Genomic DNA, 17810 nt, shown 5'->3' on the forward strand with positions numbered 1-17810 from the left:
ATATGATGAAAATATATTTTTTGTATATGATTGACATATTTATTTTATACATGCTAAACATAGACTCGTATATGATGAATATTATATTTCTTGATATAAAAAAATAATATATGAGAAAATATAGTTAAATTCGCCACGTATATTTTCTGTTATTTATCGTATATTTTGACCATATATGTTTTTTTCATATGGGTGGTATTACATGGTAGTGCTCAAAACTAATACAAAATAGCAACACCAACTATTCTTTACGAACAATTTTAACCTAGCTATAGCAATTATAAAAAAAAAGTCTTTGCTACTTAAGATGTAATAGTAATAAAAACTACGTTTCATAGTTTGCATTAACAAATTAAAATACAGAGCAGTATCCGTGCCAGAATTGTTTTCAAGTATGGACTATAAAAACTCTAAAATATATTTCTAACCAGGAACAGCACGAGAGGTTGAGTGCCATCTAGTGGCGAGTGCTGAACTACTTCCACTGCTGCCTAGCACCGGTGACTTTCTCCTCTTCCAAATATATATTCTCCCAACAAATATTTCTTTTAAGTCTTTTACATAAAAATCAAAGAAAATAAAAAAAAAAAAGTCACAAAATGTCGATACCACCAATCGTCAGCATTTTTTCCGAAACGAATTTCTATCGTATCGTCCAAAGACCTTTTTTTTGTTAACTAACCGCTTTGCTTTCGCAATTTTTCATTTCTCTGAGTTTTGTGGTAACTTGCAAAGAACATTTAGGCACCCAACAGGGTTTTGTTGGAAATACCCTCTTGTTCTGTTTTTGGTTAGATATATATTTTAGAGTTTTTATATTCCATACTTGAAAATAATTCTGGCACGAGTACTACTCTGTTATTTGACAGAGTGAGAAATGCCTGTTTTGGTGGTCATATAGTAGATGCTTAACTACATAATCACATTAATAATTTCTTCATATTAAAAAATAAAAAATACTTTCCAACTAACAAAAAAAAAATTTTAAATTAAAACAAAATTTCGGAAGACAGCATATATGAAAAGTCTGAATGACTATGCTTTCTCAGTAAAATATACTGTAAAATTTTTAGTTCAAATAACCCAGCGTAACACAGTTCATCCAACTTAATATAAATGATTAGCCGTAACAAAATAATGTAGTTACGCGGACTTAAAATTTGTAGTTAAGAAAATTATGTGCGATTGGTAGATCTTACTTGATATAAATATTAAATCATTACGATATCGTATAGTTCTGCTGACTAGAAATTTTTTATTTAAATTACTCAACTCAGAACAGTCATGTTCTCTAGTATCATCGTAGAGTATTCAACTGCATAATAGTGTAATCGACTATTTTTTTGTAGTACTATTTACTATAACACTTTAGTTGCGGGTACTACAGCTAATAGCTGAGGTGCTTTTTTACTACGTTTTCCTGGTTCCGAAAACATTTTTTTTACTCTTAGTGTAATAGTTCTATTACAAAAAAAATTATAACACGAACTATCTTAGCATTGTAAAACGTTTCAATCATTCTAGATGATTGGAATTAAAAATTTAGCATAATAATCACAATTACTTAATTTTCTGAGTGTAGTGAAAGTGTAATATATCTATTCGAAAAGCATGATAGAACAGGCTTATTATAAACCTGTTTTTGAGGACTATAATAAAATGAAATACACTAGTCAAAAGTTTGACAACGGTGAAATCAGCAGACAATTGATATTTTTTTATTTTCAAATAAAAGAATCATATATATGGCGCGTTCCACGCCAAATCAGACACCAATTGGCTTTTGCACCTCGGATTTTTTTGTAATTTTTTTATCTTTAAGTATAGGTTGAAAGAGGCCTTCATGATTTTTTTCAAATTTTTTCCTCCAACTATTTTCGAAATATCCAATTTTAAAAAATGTAGAGATTTTTTTTTCAAACGCCTGTAACTTCGCGAAAAGTGGTTTAAATAAAATTTTCAGAGACAAAAAATGATCATTTTTAGACATCTTTTCAGTAAAGAATATCAAAAAATTTTTTAGAACCACGCTTCTATTGAAATTTTAACTTTTAAGTATAAATTGTCGATTTACAAAAAACCCGTACTGATCGATTTTCCTCATAAATTTTTAGAGCAAACTGGCACCTATTCTACAACTTTTCCAGCTATGCTTATAATGGGACAACGATGGGATCTATTTTTTCTTTCGATTTTTTACTAATGAATTAAGAATAATTAATTAATTAATGATTACTGATACATTAGTAATAATTTTTCTGTAGGAATAAAATTTGGAAATTTTGATCATAGTTGTGTGTCAGATAATTATTAATAGTAAATCCTTAGCACGATATTTTTTTAGACAGTTTTCTAAAAAAAAACTTAAATATGAATGTTCAGTCGCGCATTTATAAATTTTATTATAAATTTATTATAAACTATATCTTTAAATTTACATATTTTTATTATATTTTTTAAAATAATTATTTTGTCTAGACTTTATATTTTAAATTCATTTGCTTAAAATTGTAGTCTAAATGTATGTTTAAAGATACACTTAAGTGTTAGTTTTTTCCTTAAGTATTTAAGCTGCTTATTTGTTTATTGCAGCCTTTGGCTTAAAAATTATATTGAGTTGTCACTAAATAACTGGATTTTTCCCAGTCATTAAAATATTATAATTTTTAGAAAATATTCAAATATTTATACCAAAAGAGATGGGTATTCTCGCTCATCCTCTTATAGTCATAAAGTTTACATTTGGGCATTTTTTTTGTAAACTTTTAACAATACTCCACGTTTTTTTGTAATCTGCATATTATAAAATTCAGTAGACGTGCTAATATTTTTGGTAAACATTGCCATTAGGGTCCAGCCATGCCGTTACCTTAATTATCCTCAGGTATGTCGTTGGACCCAATGACGTCAAACTTTGCACCTGGCCTCTCTCGCCACCCACACCTTCCCAAAAACTGTCATCTTTTAATTACTCCTCCCTCTGGTCACCTGACCTACTTGCCATTGGTTGAAAACTCATCCTACTTCCTATTTGCCGATTCCCACTACTAAATATTGTAATGACCTCCGCCCTGGGTCAAGCTACCTTTGAACTTTGTAAATTTTTGTAATACGAGTTGCTTCTAAAATATCATAGCGCACAGTCGCATAAAATAAACTACTGATTCACTTAAATTTTGAGTATTTTTTTGGTGCAAGATTTATTGCAAGTCTTGCACGTAACATTAATCACTTGCCGTAAACCAACCACGAGTCAAAACATTGGTCCTTTGAGCCGGATAGTTAAAATTAATTAACTTTCCAGTGGCATTTTCTTTTTTTTGTGTTATTATTACGTTGCAATTGCGCAATTTTGTTAATATCTAGTCAGTGCGTGCTCAACAAAGTTTAAGTGCAATCAGTTTACATTATCAAGCATCGACCAGTAAACACATCTGCACCGCCTGTTCCTACCCAACAACTGTTATCCAGTGGAAGCGACATCGGCTGTTCCTGTTCAACTTCTTGTATCCAGAGTCGGCCGTGCTGTCACACCAAGTTCTGTGATCATCATCCAGTTGATAAAGTAAGTCAATTGACTACCAATTTCCTTACATTTCTTAATCATATTGTTCCATTCCTCGAATATTGTTTTTTGGTTATTGCCTTTATTTTGATTTTTTCGGGTTTTTATATTATTGCTATATCAAATTCGCTATCTTACTATGACGGAAGCTCTTATGAAATCGTTGACCAGCAAACGGGCTGGTGCCAAGAGATCCTTGACTGCTTATTCTAATTTTTTGGCTAAATTTGGACCAGAAAGTGATGTCTCGGTTCTCGAAAAAAGGTTTCGCGAAATAGAGGAAGTGCGTAATAAATTCCTCGCGTTTCAAGAAGACCTTGAAGGCTTGCAGGATGAATCTGATGAGCTTTTTGCACATCGTATTGAATTTGATGAAATGTATTTTAATGAGTATGGTATCGCTACCAAACTTTTGGCGCAGTATTCGAAAAATTTCGCGACACCTGCAGCTCCTTCGCAAGAGTTATCTCAAAATATCGCGCCGCAGCCACAAGATATCAATACTAATGATACGGGAGCAAACACCAGTAATGCGACGCTTCATATTAACAATCAAGTTCCTGATTCGTTTGCAGAGATTTCAGCAATCCAGGAGCCAGTTCTTCCGACGTGCGCTGACCCTGGTCAGCAGATTGGAGTTTCTCATAATTTAAATTCTCGCAATCAACCGCAATTACTACCTCAAGTTTCGCAAAGCTTTTCTTATGATCCGTATGCTAGTACTGCATCCGAATTGCCGACTATTTCGTTGCCAACTTTCAAGGGGACTTACGACACTTGGTTGGGTTTCCATGATTTGTTTAACTCTCTTGCTCATAAGGATTTAAATATCCCACCTGTTCGTAAGCTGTTTTACTTAAAAGGTTGTTTGAAAGGTGAAGCAGCTGAGATAATTGAGGCCATCGAGGCATCTGATGAAAATTATGAAGTGGCATGGGAGCTTTTGAAAGAAAGATATGATGATCGTAATTACATACAGGATTGTCATATTAAAGCTATTATAGATATGCCGTCTTTATCCAAGGAATTGTCAGTGCGATCTTTCCTGGATAGCTTACAGAAGCACTTACGTGCTCTGAAGGCTTTGAAGGAGCCCATAGCTTCATGGGACTCCATATTAATTGTTATACTTCGTGAAAAGCTTAACTCTTCTGCCCGCGAACGGTGGGAGGATCTCAGTACTGGTGCAGGTCGCTCTACTATTAAAAATTTCCTAGAATTTCTTAAACGGCGTGCGCAGTTAGAAGGCGTTAGAGCACAGACTTCAGCTTCAAAATATTCGCAGGAAAAGCAGAGTTCTCGGCATAATAATAATAATAATAATAATAATAATAATAATAATAATCACAATAAATCGCAGCAATCATTCATCGCTGCGACACATGAGCAGCGGTGTGTATACTGTAATGAAAATCATCAAGTGTACACTTGCAGCAAGTTCGCTGCCTTAACTCCTTACGCTCGGTACGAAGCATCAAGAAATGGTGGTTGGTGTACCAATTGTTTAAAAAAGAACCACCGATCGTCCAAGTGCACGTCTCAACCGTGCCGCAATTGTAAGCAAAAGCACCATACGCTTTTGCATTTTGAGAAAGGTAATAATCCTTCTGATCAAACTAATGGACTTCAAGTTTCGTCACATTTTGCTACGAGTACTACGAGCATGCATACTCAATCATCGTCACAAGCGGTATTAGCCACTGCTATCGTTGATTTTGTAAATAGTCAAGGTAAAAGTAAACCTTGTCGTGTATTTTTAGACGCGGGTTCGCAGGCACATTTTATAACTGAGGACGTTGCAAACTTTTTAAATTTAGTTAAAAAGCCTACTAACATTTTTGTCACAGGCATCGATAATACTTTTACTAATGTTAATTTCTCTGCACGTGTTACATTGCGTTCTCGTGTCAGCAAATATGAAAAAACGACTGATTTTTTAATTATACCTCAGATCAGCCAAGCGATGCCTTCTATTACTATTAATCAGGCTGCGCTCGACATACCAAAAAATATCCAGCTAGCAGATCCTGACTTCTTCAGGCCTTCCAAGGTAGATGCATTGATTGGAGTTAAATTATTTTATAAATTGCTCAGCGTTGGGCAAATATCATTAAAAAAACACCCTGAGGCGGTACTTCAGAAAACACAATTGGGTTGGATAGTTGCCGGTGAGTTCAATCAATTTCCTCAGGCTGCAAGTGTATCTTGTCATATGGCTATTCAGTCAGACCCTCCAGATGTAAACTTAACTCGTTTTTGGGAGCTTGAGGAGCTTTCAGATGCTGTGGTTCTGTCGCCAGAAGAAAAGGCTTGTGAAGAACATTATTCTCGCTATACCAAGAGAAATGCTGATGGAAGGTATGAAGTTAGATTGCCATTCAACAATAAGAAATCGGCTTTGGGTGAGTCTTACTCGTCTGCGCTAAGACGTTTCTATGCATTGGAGCGAAAGTTTCAGCAGAAGCCTGATGTTCGGGATGATTATGTTGCATTTTTGAACGAGTATATATCTTTGGGACATATGTCACTGGCAGATGACCAAGAAGCAAAAAACAAAGGATTTTTTAACTACAAAAGTTCGCGTTGTTTTTGATGGTTCTGCTCGAACTTCTACCGCGATTTCTTTAAACGATACTTTCATGGTTGGACCTAAACTACAAGATGATTTATTTATTATTCTCATGCGTTTTCGTTCTCATAATTATGTGCTTACTGCAGACGCTGAAAAAATGTATCGGCAAGTGTGTGTTAATTACGACGATGCCCAATATAAAAAAATTCTGTATCGCGCAAATTCAATTGAGCCTATTCAGACATATGTGCTTAATACAGTAACATATGGCACTACTAGTGCTTCGTATTTAGCTATTAAAACTTTATTTAAATTAGCTGAAGATGAGGAAAATAATTTTCCTATCGCAGCTCAAGTGCTGCGCAGAGACTTTTACGTGGATGATTTACTCTCAGGTGCAGATACGATTTCTGAAGCAATCATTTTGCGTGATGAACTCATCGTGATGTTAAAAAAAGGTGGATTTTGTCTAAGAAAATGGGCTTCAAATCACCTGTCAATGCTTATCAAGAATCAGGAGCATCCTGATAGCACCCATATGTCTTTGGATCCTGATTCATCCATTAAGGCTTTGGGCATCCGTTGGAATTCCCGCGAGGACTATTTCTTTTATTCCGTGACTATTACGCCTCGTGAGACCATAACTAAAAGGACTATTTTGTCTCAAATAGCTAAACTTTTTGATCCTCTTGGACTGCTTGGTCCCATTATTGTGTACGCCAAAATTCTCATCCAGCTACTGTGGAAGGCTGGTGTTGCTTGGGATGAATCAATTCCGCTTGAAATTCATTCATCGTGGTTTGCGTATCAGGACCAGCTATCATTGATTGAAAAATTACGTTTTCATCGAGGAGTGACAATACCTAACGCCGTTAATGTACAGCTGCATGGGTTCTGCGATGCCAGTGAGAAAGCGTATGGCGCCTGTTTATATTTGCGCTCGACTGACACTCATGGACGAGTCCATACGCGCCTAATTTGCTCTAAATCACGCGTTGCACCTGTCAAGCCTCTAACGTTGCCCAGATTAGAGCTCTGTGCCTCACTACTGCTTGCTCGACTTTATCGTACTGTAAAGCCGGCTATATTAAAAGAAATTAATGAGTCTTATCTTTGGTCCGACTCTACAATCGTGCTGCATTGGATAAATACTCCAGCTTACCGCCTGAAAACGTTCGTATCTAATCGTGTAGCAGAAATACAAGAAGTTGCAGCGTCTTACTACTAGCGTCATGTCTCTTCACAAGATAACCCCGCGGATCTTATATCACGTCGTTAACTTCCATCGGAATTCATGGCGAGCTCCATTTGGTTTGAGGGTCCATCTTGGCTATTACAAAAAAGCTCATTATGGCCTAACGAAGAACTCAATTCTATCGACATTCCTGAGTTGAAACCAATAACTCCCAAAATTGCTTGTATGAAAATTGAACTCAAAGAGTATAATCTTATTGAAAGATATAGCTCATTCAGCAAGCTCCAGAGAGTTATTGCATACATAAGGCGTTTTATCCACAACGCCAAATCATCTAATCAGCGCAAATTTGGTCCATTAAGTGCTGATGAACTCTCGCAATCTCATGACTTAATTATTCAAATGGTTCAATTATCATTATTTAAAAAAGATATTGAATTAATAAAGAGAGGGGAACAGCTTCCTGCTACTAGCAAATTAATTCCGTTGAACCCAATTTTGGATGACTGTGGTATCTTGCGTGTTGGAGGCAGGATCGCACGTGCTTCTATAGCTTCGGACCAGCGCCATCCTATTTTATTGCCAAGCCAGCATCACATTACCAAGATAATTATAAGAGCAGAGCACATAAGGCTTAAGCATGCTGGAATACAGTCGACTCTATATTCTGTGCGTCAGGTATATTGGCCTATGAACGGCCGGAGCACCGCGAGGAGCGTAATTCACAAATGTGTGCCCTGTTATCGGGCTAAGCCGCGCCTTTTGGATCATCGTATGGGAATTTTACCTGCTCAACGTGTGACCTCTTCGAGGCCTTTCCTTCGCGTTGGTGTGGACTATTGTGGTCCCTTTTATATAAAGGAAAAGCGTCATCGTAATCGCGGTCGTATAAAAGTTTATGTAGCGGTATATATATGCATGTGCACAAAAGCTGTGAATTTAGAACTCGTCAGTGACCTCACAACAAAGGCTTTTGTTGCAAGCCTGAAGCGCCTTTTTGCGAGAAGGGGAAAATCAGCAGAAATCCACTCCGACAATGCCACTAATTTTGTTGGAGCTAAAAACGAGTTAAACGAGCTCTATAATATGTTCAATTCTGAAGCGCATCGGAGCGCTATAGTAAACTTTTGTAATGAAGAAAAAATCTCTTGGCATTTTATTCCTCCCAGGTCTCCTCATTTTGGAGGGATTTGGGAGGCTGCAGTCAAATCATTTAAACATCACCTCGTCCGTACTGTAGGTGATGTCTTGCTTACTTTTGAGCAATTAGAGACTTATGTCATTGAAATAGAGGCAATACTAAATTCTCGGCCCATATCTCCTATGTCCTCTGATCCCAACGATCTGCTCCCATTGTCTCCTGCCCATTTCCTTATAGGTAGTCCATTGACTTCTTTTCCAGAGATTGACTTTTCAAGCACACCATCCAATCGCTTGTCAGCCTGGCAGCATGCTCAGCAGTTCAAGCAGCACTTCTGGACACGATGGCATAAAGAGTATCTTCAGCAGCTCATCAAATTCAGCGGATCCCGATCTCAACCACCTAATCTCAAGGTCGGATCCTTAGTTCTCATGTTTGAGGAGAATTTGCCTCCTTTAAAATGGGCTCTAGGACGCATCGTCACTGTACATCCTGGCCAGGATGGAATTGTTAGAGTAGTTACACTCAAAACCAAAACCGGCGAATACCAGCGATGTGTTAAGAAGCTCTGCCCTCTTACCATAGATGAAGAAGATGACGACTTCACTCCAGCTGATTGAACCAGGCCGTTCAAGGGGGGCGGCATGTTCAGTCGCGCATTTATAAATTTTATTATAAATTTATTATAAACTATATCTTTAAATTTACATATTTTTATTATATTTTTTAAAATAATTATTTTGTCTAGACTTTATATTTTAAATTCATTTGCTTAAAATTGTAGTCTAAATGTATGTTTAAAGATACACTTAAGTGTTAGTTTTTTCCTTAAGTATTTAAGCTGCTTATTTGTTTATTGCAGCCTTTGGCTTAAAAATTATATTGAGTTGTCACTAAATAACTGGATTTTTCCCAGTCATTAAAATATTATAATTTTTAGAAAATATTCAAATATTTATACCAAAAGAGATGGGTATTCTCGCTCATCCTCTTATAGTCATAAAGTTTACATTTGGGCATTTTTTTTGTAAACTTTTAACAATACTCCACGTTTTTTTGTAATCTGCATATTATAAAATTCAGTAGACGTGCTAATATTTTTGGTAAACATTGCCATTAGGGTCCAGCCATGCCGTTACCTTAATTATCCTCAGGTATGTCGTTGGACCCAATGACGTCAAACTTTGCACCTGGCCTCTCTCGCCACCCACACCTTCCCAAAAACTGTCATCTTTTAATTACTCCTCCCTCTGGTCACCTGACCTACTTGCCATTGGTTGAAAACTCATCCTACTTCCTATTTGCCGATTCCCACTACTAAATATTGTAATGACCTCCGCCCTGGGTCAAGCTACCTTTGAACTTTGTAAATTTTTGTAATACGAGTTGCTTCTAAAATATCATAGCGCACAGTCGCATAAAATAAACTACTGATTCACTTAAATTTTGAGTATTTTTTTGGTGCAAGATTTATTGCAAGTCTTGCACGTAACATTAATCACTTGCCGTAAACCAACCGCGAGTCAAAACAATGAAATTTAAAGAATCGAAAAAAATAGATCCTATTGTTGTCCCATTATGAGCATAGCTGAAAAAATTGTAGAATAGGTGACAGTTTACCATGAAAAATTATGAGAAAAATCGATCAGTACGTATTTTTTGTAAATCGACAATTTATACTTAAAAGTTAAAATATCAATAGAAGCGTAGTTCAAAAAATTTTTTTGATATTATTTACCGAAAAAATGTCCAAAAACGAAAATTTTTTGTCTCTTTGAAAATTTTATTTAAACCACTTTTCGCGAAGTTACAGGCGTTTGAAAAAAAAAAAAATCTCTACATTTTTCAAAATTCGATGTCTCGAAAAAGGGTTGGAGGATAAAATTTGAAAAAAATCACGGATGCCTTTTTCAGCCTATACTAGAAGATAAAAAAGTTTCAAAAAATCCGAGGTGCAAAAACTGATTGGTGTCCGATTTGGCGTGGAACGCCTCATGTACATCAATATAAAAATAACTCACTGAGGAATTTTGGAAATAATTGTGTACATGATTTCAAATAATTTTTCATGATACTAATGCATTTGTTGATTAAAAATAAAAAATTTCAGATTTACGCTGTTTTTAGTATCGTATCGTTTTCTTTTCATTGAAGCCGGAAATTTAGAGGGTGAAATATTGAAATATATTTTCTAATTTAAACCATACAGGAGCTGCCAGAGTTGAACGAAGAGGCCTCCTTGGCTCAGCACTGAGAAACCTAGCTTTGGCACGTCTATATTGGCCCATGCTTTGGTCGAGAATAAGTACCTAATCCGGGCTATTCCAATCATTTTCCGAGCCTGAGCCAGGACTGGGTAACCTAGCCTTGGCTGTTACAATGATCCGGGCTTAGGCCAAGACTGGGTTCTCCTGTCTTGGCTATCCAATGGGAACCAACACTTGCACCAGGACTGGGTAAGCTAGACTTGGCTGACCCAATGATTACCTGAGCTTAAGACAAAACTAGATTCGTCTGCCTTGATCATTCAATGGAAACCCAGACTTGAGCCAAGGCAGGATTATCCAAGTTTTGGTAACCTATAGCTACCCATCCTTGGGCAAGAATTGGCTAATCCAGGTTTTTTATTAATTATTCAATCAACTTATTATTATAGTTTTTTTAAATGAATAATTATTTATTTTTGAACGAAGATAAGTTTTTGTGACAGACACTTGAAATCTACGACATTTAGCACCTATAGCCGGCAGCTAAAAATATTAGATAAGATACAGCTGGTAAAAAAGATACCTAATCGTTCAAATAGTGACGTCATCATTGGATCAAAAAATATTTTTTGGTTACATGTACGATAGCAAATGACCAAAAAATATCAGAGTAATTTAACGAGCCATCTTGTGACAAAATTTATCATCATTTTATGAAGTATACTTAGCTGAAATTCCGCGACAGAGACGCGGAACATACATACAAGTAATAAATAAGAACAGGAAAAATAAAATGAAACAGTAGGAAAAGATCCAGAGGAAAATAAATATTAAATCTTCCCCGACAGCTGTTGGTTTCCGAGTTTTAATTACTAAACAATAGAAAAATAATAATATTTAACAATATTTAATTTTGTTAAATTATTAACAATAATAATACCTGGTGATTGCCAAAAATATGATCGCAGTATCACAATAAATTATATAAACTCAATAGAAACAATTATTTAATTATTTAGATTTTCAAAAAATAGAATAATACATAATATAATCTTTGTTTATTTCCTTTTTAAGCTTATCTTTCAACACTTGTGAGAGAGAGAAAGACACGGGATTTATCCTCACTCACACTCAAAGTAATAAATTTCTCTGTGTTGAAAATAATTTATAATTTTAAAACAAAAATTTCAATAATGATTTTAGACCGCTGGGGTAAATAAATAAATCCAAACAAAAAAAAGTAGAGTCACTTAATTATTTTAAATAATAATAAATATAAATAATAATGCTCAATAGTCATACAAATACTTTGAGTGAAAACAGAAAAATAATTTTAACTTTGGGGAATTTTCACCCAAGTGATGATGTCAGTATTTAAGGAATTCGCTCAAGTACGGTATGCGCTCTGTAGATATATATATATCTATAGATATAAATATATGTCTACCGGCAACGTTTAACTACGTTGTATTCGACTTATATATATATATATATATATATATATATATATATATATATATATATATATATATATATATATATATATATATATATATATATATATATATATATATATATATATATATATATATATATATATATATATATGTAGAAATATCAGGATACTTTTAACAATAATAAAACGAAATTTCTAACAACAATTATAGATAATGTAAATCATGTATCATTCAGCCAGTAAATATAGATAAATTAATTTCACTCGCCGCGGCGACCGACAACTACCGGGGGAGGTTATCACATGAAAATATATGCCGTGAAAGAAATCCAAAGTACTTACTCAAAATTAATACTCCACACAACCAAAATAATATGAGTTGAAAAGAAATATATAAGCTAATTCACCCGGTGAACTTTAATAACTATACTCTTTTTCAGAAAATAATATAAATGCAAGGATGTACAGTGTCCACACACAATGCTAGCCCGTATCTTTCTAATTTAATTACCCTATGCTCCACCTGTTGGTCGTCGCCGACGTGGCGCACCCATCGCCCTTAATTACTATTATGATTATCTTTACTAGCCCTGGGCCTAGTTTTAAATTAAAAATATAAATTATAAAGATAATTTCTGGACACCTGAATGATACATGAATAATTATTCAAGTGTATGAACTATTTACTTATAACATATACATGTTTTTATTTCATCTAATAAATGAAATAATAATTATTTAAGAATCATAAAATTGACGTCGGGAATGTAGCCAAGGTATTGATTTACCTTTACCCGGCGGTCAATATTTTCCCAAACCAAAACTGACATCCTTAGTCGGATGACAAGTTTATATTAAGTAATATGTTAAACAATTGTTGGGGCATAATGTTACGCTGGATTATGCATCCGAACTGTTTCAAAATTATAAACAAATACTTAAAATTAACGAAAATCAATTGTTTGTATTTTTAAATTATAAATTAAAATTTATTTTGCACACGTGCTCTCTCATACGCGGCGCGCATGTGCCAGCACTGTGCACGGACTGCCGTCTCTATCGGCGAAATGGCAGAATGCCCGCGCAACGATTCAAATTCAAACGTAAAATTAAAATATTCAACTTACTACTAACTAAAGTTAACTAATTTGAATCGTTACGTGACAATTTTAATTCGTCCATTTACCGACTTCTCTCTAATTTTCAACAAATACTAAAAACAATCTTACCAAATAAATAAACGCGGATTGATAACCTGCCATTTATAGGCACTAAATGTAGTAAATTTCAAATATTTGTCACAAAAACTAATGTATTTATCTAGTACAATCGTTCTAAGACGCTCGTGTTTTGGTACCCTCGCATTCGGCTCGGGCGTCAAACTTCACACTCGCGTCTTAAACACGATCGCACTCGATAGATAAACTACTATTTAATTAATACATATTTTAACATCCCTATTGAAATTATTTACAACTAATAATTAGTACATTTTTTAGTTTGTTATTATTTGCAATCAATAACCGTAATTTTATAATTTTACTAATAGCAATTGATTTAATTGAGAAACAATTCATGAATTTTTATAATACATGATCTTCTTAACAATGGTGGTAGAGCGAGATAATTGAGCTGGGTTCTTGGTAAATAATCAACCAAATTTCATAAATTTTATTTTAAAAAATTATGTGATTATAATATAAATAATACAAAATTATTTTTTTTTCTTAATCAAAAATATGAATTAAATTGCTCTTTATATTTCATATAACCGAGTGGTCGTAGTAAAATGAATAAGAAGATCACATAAAAATCTCATTTCAACATTAGTAGGTTAGTCCAGTAGCTACCGTTTAGACCAGCAATCAGAAGGACAGCAGTTTGCGCCCATAGCCCAGCAGACTTTTCACTGAGTTTTTTTCACGTCATTTACCTCACTTAAATGGTTTAAACGTTTCTGATTACAAACTCTAGTACCTTAGTAATAATAAAACTGTTTTTTAATGAAATTTATTTGTTTTTTCGATGCATGGGCCAGGACTGACAACCAAGCATGGGTCAGGGCTGGCAACCAGGCTTGGCACGATGTTATCATTCCAGACTTCTACCAAGGCTGGAACCATGCTGGCTTACAAGTTTGGCCCATATTTCCACATAGTTAAACCAAGTCTGGGTCCGTCGTGCTTTCCTGCCTGGAAAACTCGTTCTTTGTATTCGACTGTCACTTATCATCTCCGTGAAGTTATTTACTTCTCTTTACAGCCCTGTTTAGAAAATCTCGTAGAATCCAATAGATTCTCATAAAGTCCCCTAAAATGAGTTCTATCAGAAGTTCTATAGTTAAGTATAGGACTTTGTAGATACAGCTATGAGAATCTATCGGGTTCTTTTAGCAGGGAAGTTTAATAAATTAGTAAAACCAGACATGCGTTGAAGTATTTTGCACAACACGTAACAAACCGTTTCTCGTAAAACAAAATCTCAAACATTTGCCTTCCGGCTCGTGCGTGCGCATTGACGACTCGTACGTAAGCCGGTTACCCTTGCGACCTTCAACCCACTCTAGAAACACTCTAGAAATATTCTGGTAACACGATGCAACCATAGGGACTCCAGAGTATTTCTAGAACGGTTTTGTGCCCTTTTCTGAGAGTGAACGCAGAGTATTTCCAGAGCGGATATGGAGTAAATCCAAAGTGTTTCCAGAAAGTATCTAGAGTGGATCCATACTGACACCGTTATCCATCGACATTGAATATAAACTGATACCAGAGTGTTTCCAGACTGCTTCCAGAGTAGGGTCAAACCAGAGAGTATTCTGAATAAATGAATACTGCAAAAAAAAAAAAAATCCGGGCGTTGGTTGGCCCTGCGGGGCAGCCTCAAAACTTCCCGCTGTTTTCGAGCTCAAGGAGCTCGAAAATCTTATTGCATGCGATTGTTTTTTTATGAGCTTTTCAAACTCTAACAAGTTATACTTTATGCTAAAGTTTAAAAGTTTAAGAATCGAAAATCATTAATGAACAAGCGGTCTTTAAATTTTAATTACCGATTATGTTCAATAAACTAAATGTATTGAGGCAGAAATCAATGTCAGTGATCGAAATAAGAATTTAAATGAGTTTGGGATTAGGTCAGAGCAATAATACATAAAGTATCCGAGAAAATGATTAAAAACTGTGTTTTTCGATTTTTTCGTTGATAATATGGTATAAACTAAAGAACAAGTTTGATGATATTATCTGATAATCAAAAGAGACCATAAAGGGGAAAAGTTTGTAAGATTATAGACACATTTTAGTGCAGTACATTTTGATTTATCTGGAAAACATAACAGAGAATATTATTTTTTTAACTTTTCAACGCTGATATCTTTTGAACTAATTTTGACGTTTGAGAAGGCAATAGGTACGTTTTATTGAATTCTAGAGCTGATTAGGATTTGAAAGCGATCGATTCAGCCGTCTTGAAGATATTTGAAAAAAAAAAAAAAAAAAAAAAAAAAACGTTTTTTATCATTTCTTTCTCCAACGATATCTCTCGAACAAATTAACCGATTGAGATGGTCAAGGCGGCATTCGACGCATTTTATTGAGTTCTATAGCTGATTAGATTTTAAAGTCGATCGTTCAATTCGTTTCTGAGATATCAATAAAAAACTAAAAAAAAAATTTTTTTTTCGTAATTCACCAACATTTTCAAGTCTATTTGATCAAATGATCTGAAATTTTCAGGAAAGTTGATGGCCAACAAACTCGTTCGATTGCCGCCTTAAACATCCAAATCGATTCATTTGTTAAAAAGTTACAGACTTTTCACACACACACACACACACACACACACACACACACACACACACACACACACACACACACACACACACACACACACACACACACACACACACACACACACACACACACACACACACACACACACACACACACACACACACACACACACATTCGAACATTTTTCTGAAAGTAGTCAAAATAGCTTCCTAGGACCTCAAAACGTCGACATCTAATGAAAACTCGATTTTCGTAAATCGGGGTGAAAACAATAACTTCCCGAAATCTTTGAAAATCATCGATTTTCTAATCAGGAAGTTGAAAAAATTTACCGAAATATATTACTTTTAGATATTGAACAGAATTTATTGAACACAAAAATCAATTTTTTTTTTATTACTTGAAACGTATTTTAAATTTCTGGATTGAAAAACCATTTTTTTCAAGAAAACAAAAAAAATGGACATTATCATTATAATGTAATGTAGCATCTACTATATGACTATCGAATCAGGCACTTGTCATTCTATCAAATAATAGAGAAGCACCCGTGCCAGAATTGTGATTAAGTATAGAATATAAAAATTCTGAAATACCTATCTAACCAGGAACAGGACAAAATAATAGGGTGGGCGCGATCTTGTGGCGAGCACTGAACTACTCCTACTACTTCTTAACACCGGTGACTTTCTTCTCCTCCTTCACATATATCTTGTCCCAGCAAATTTTTAAACCCAGCAAAAAAAGAAAGCAAATTAACGTTGTTGATACAAATTCATAATGAAAATCATATTTGTGTCACGATCTGAATTTACAGATCCACATACACCCACTCTTATATTCACTCTTACCTTCACATACAACGTTCCCTTAACGATCAGCAGCTATCACCTATTACTTTTTGAAATTAGTTTATTTACGCTTATCTCTACAGACATCCACTCTTATAGGAATTTTTGTTATGCGTTAATCTCTTGCATGATCATGCCTGAACATTTGTTAGCCATAAGCATGCGTGGTCATGCTCGGTCAGGCATGATTATCCTTTCTCATGTATGATCACGCATGCTCAAGGCTGGCAAATATTCAGGCATGATCAATCCTGATCAAACATAATTCCTAGAGTCATTAAAAAAAAAATAATAATGATAATTCGATTTTAAATTAACTTATTTTGTTAGTATTGATGTATAGTTAATGTTTACTGGCTGAAAAGTGTTCTTGAAATTTTAGCCGTAACGGGTCTCAAATCTACGACTGTCGAGTTATAAAGCACGTCCGCTGTCCGCTAGGCTGACCTGACTCGTTCAGTTTATGACGATTCTTAACATCTTTTAAAAACTCCGGTTGTAAAAAATAAAATATGATTAGAATTCAATCTTGATTTGGTTGTTACATATTTTTTTAATGATGAATGAAAAGAATTCTATTTATAAATTACAAGCAAATTTAACAATTAAATTAATCTTATTATTCTTTGAAAAAAATAAATAAATATGCAATTGTATTGACTATCATTATCAATTTCGCAAGAATTTAATCATTCAATTCTTTAATCAATAAAAAAAAAGTTTGTAATTAAATCTATTTCAATTATTGTTTGGAAAAAAAAAGATTAATTTTAATTTAATCAAAAATTTAAAATTAAATTTATTTTAATCGTCGATAAAAAAAAAACATAACAACTTTAACTTCTAACGTCAAAATAAAAATAAATGTTCGATTATTAACACTTTTTCATCAAAAATATTTTATTATTCTTGATTAAAAACTTCGATTAAGTCTGATTCAAACTCGATTGGATTTCGATTGGATTTTTCGCATGATTAGACATGACTTTGCATGAATCATGCTTGATCGTGCATGATTCAGACATGGTTTTG

General features: G+C 34.3%; 2 protein-coding genes across 10 annotated transcripts in view; one reads left to right on the forward strand and one right to left on the reverse strand.

Annotated features, from left to right (window-relative positions):
• The window catches only part of LOC103572914 (probable G-protein coupled receptor B0563.6), a 138546-nt gene that overhangs the window by 29932 nt on the left and 90804 nt on the right, over nucleotides 1–17810 (forward strand). The window lies entirely within an intron of this gene.
• LOC103569411 (acetyl-coenzyme A synthetase) overlaps nucleotides 1–17810 on the reverse strand; it is a 59220-nt gene that overhangs the window by 27732 nt on the left and 13678 nt on the right. The window contains exon 1 of one of the 2 annotated variants that reach the window (XM_053737873.1): nucleotides 12479–12640. The exons of the other annotated variant lie outside the window; for it this stretch is intronic. The gene's annotated coding sequence lies outside the window, so the exon portion shown is untranslated. Of the gene's footprint in view, nucleotides 1–12478; nucleotides 12641–17810 lie in introns of those variants that run through there. 2 annotated transcript variants of the gene reach the window in all.

This window comes from Microplitis demolitor, chromosome 4 (assembly GCF_026212275.2).
Source record: "Microplitis demolitor isolate Queensland-Clemson2020A chromosome 4, iyMicDemo2.1a, whole genome shotgun sequence".
Taxonomy (NCBI): Eukaryota; Metazoa; Arthropoda; class Insecta; order Hymenoptera; family Braconidae; genus Microplitis; species Microplitis demolitor.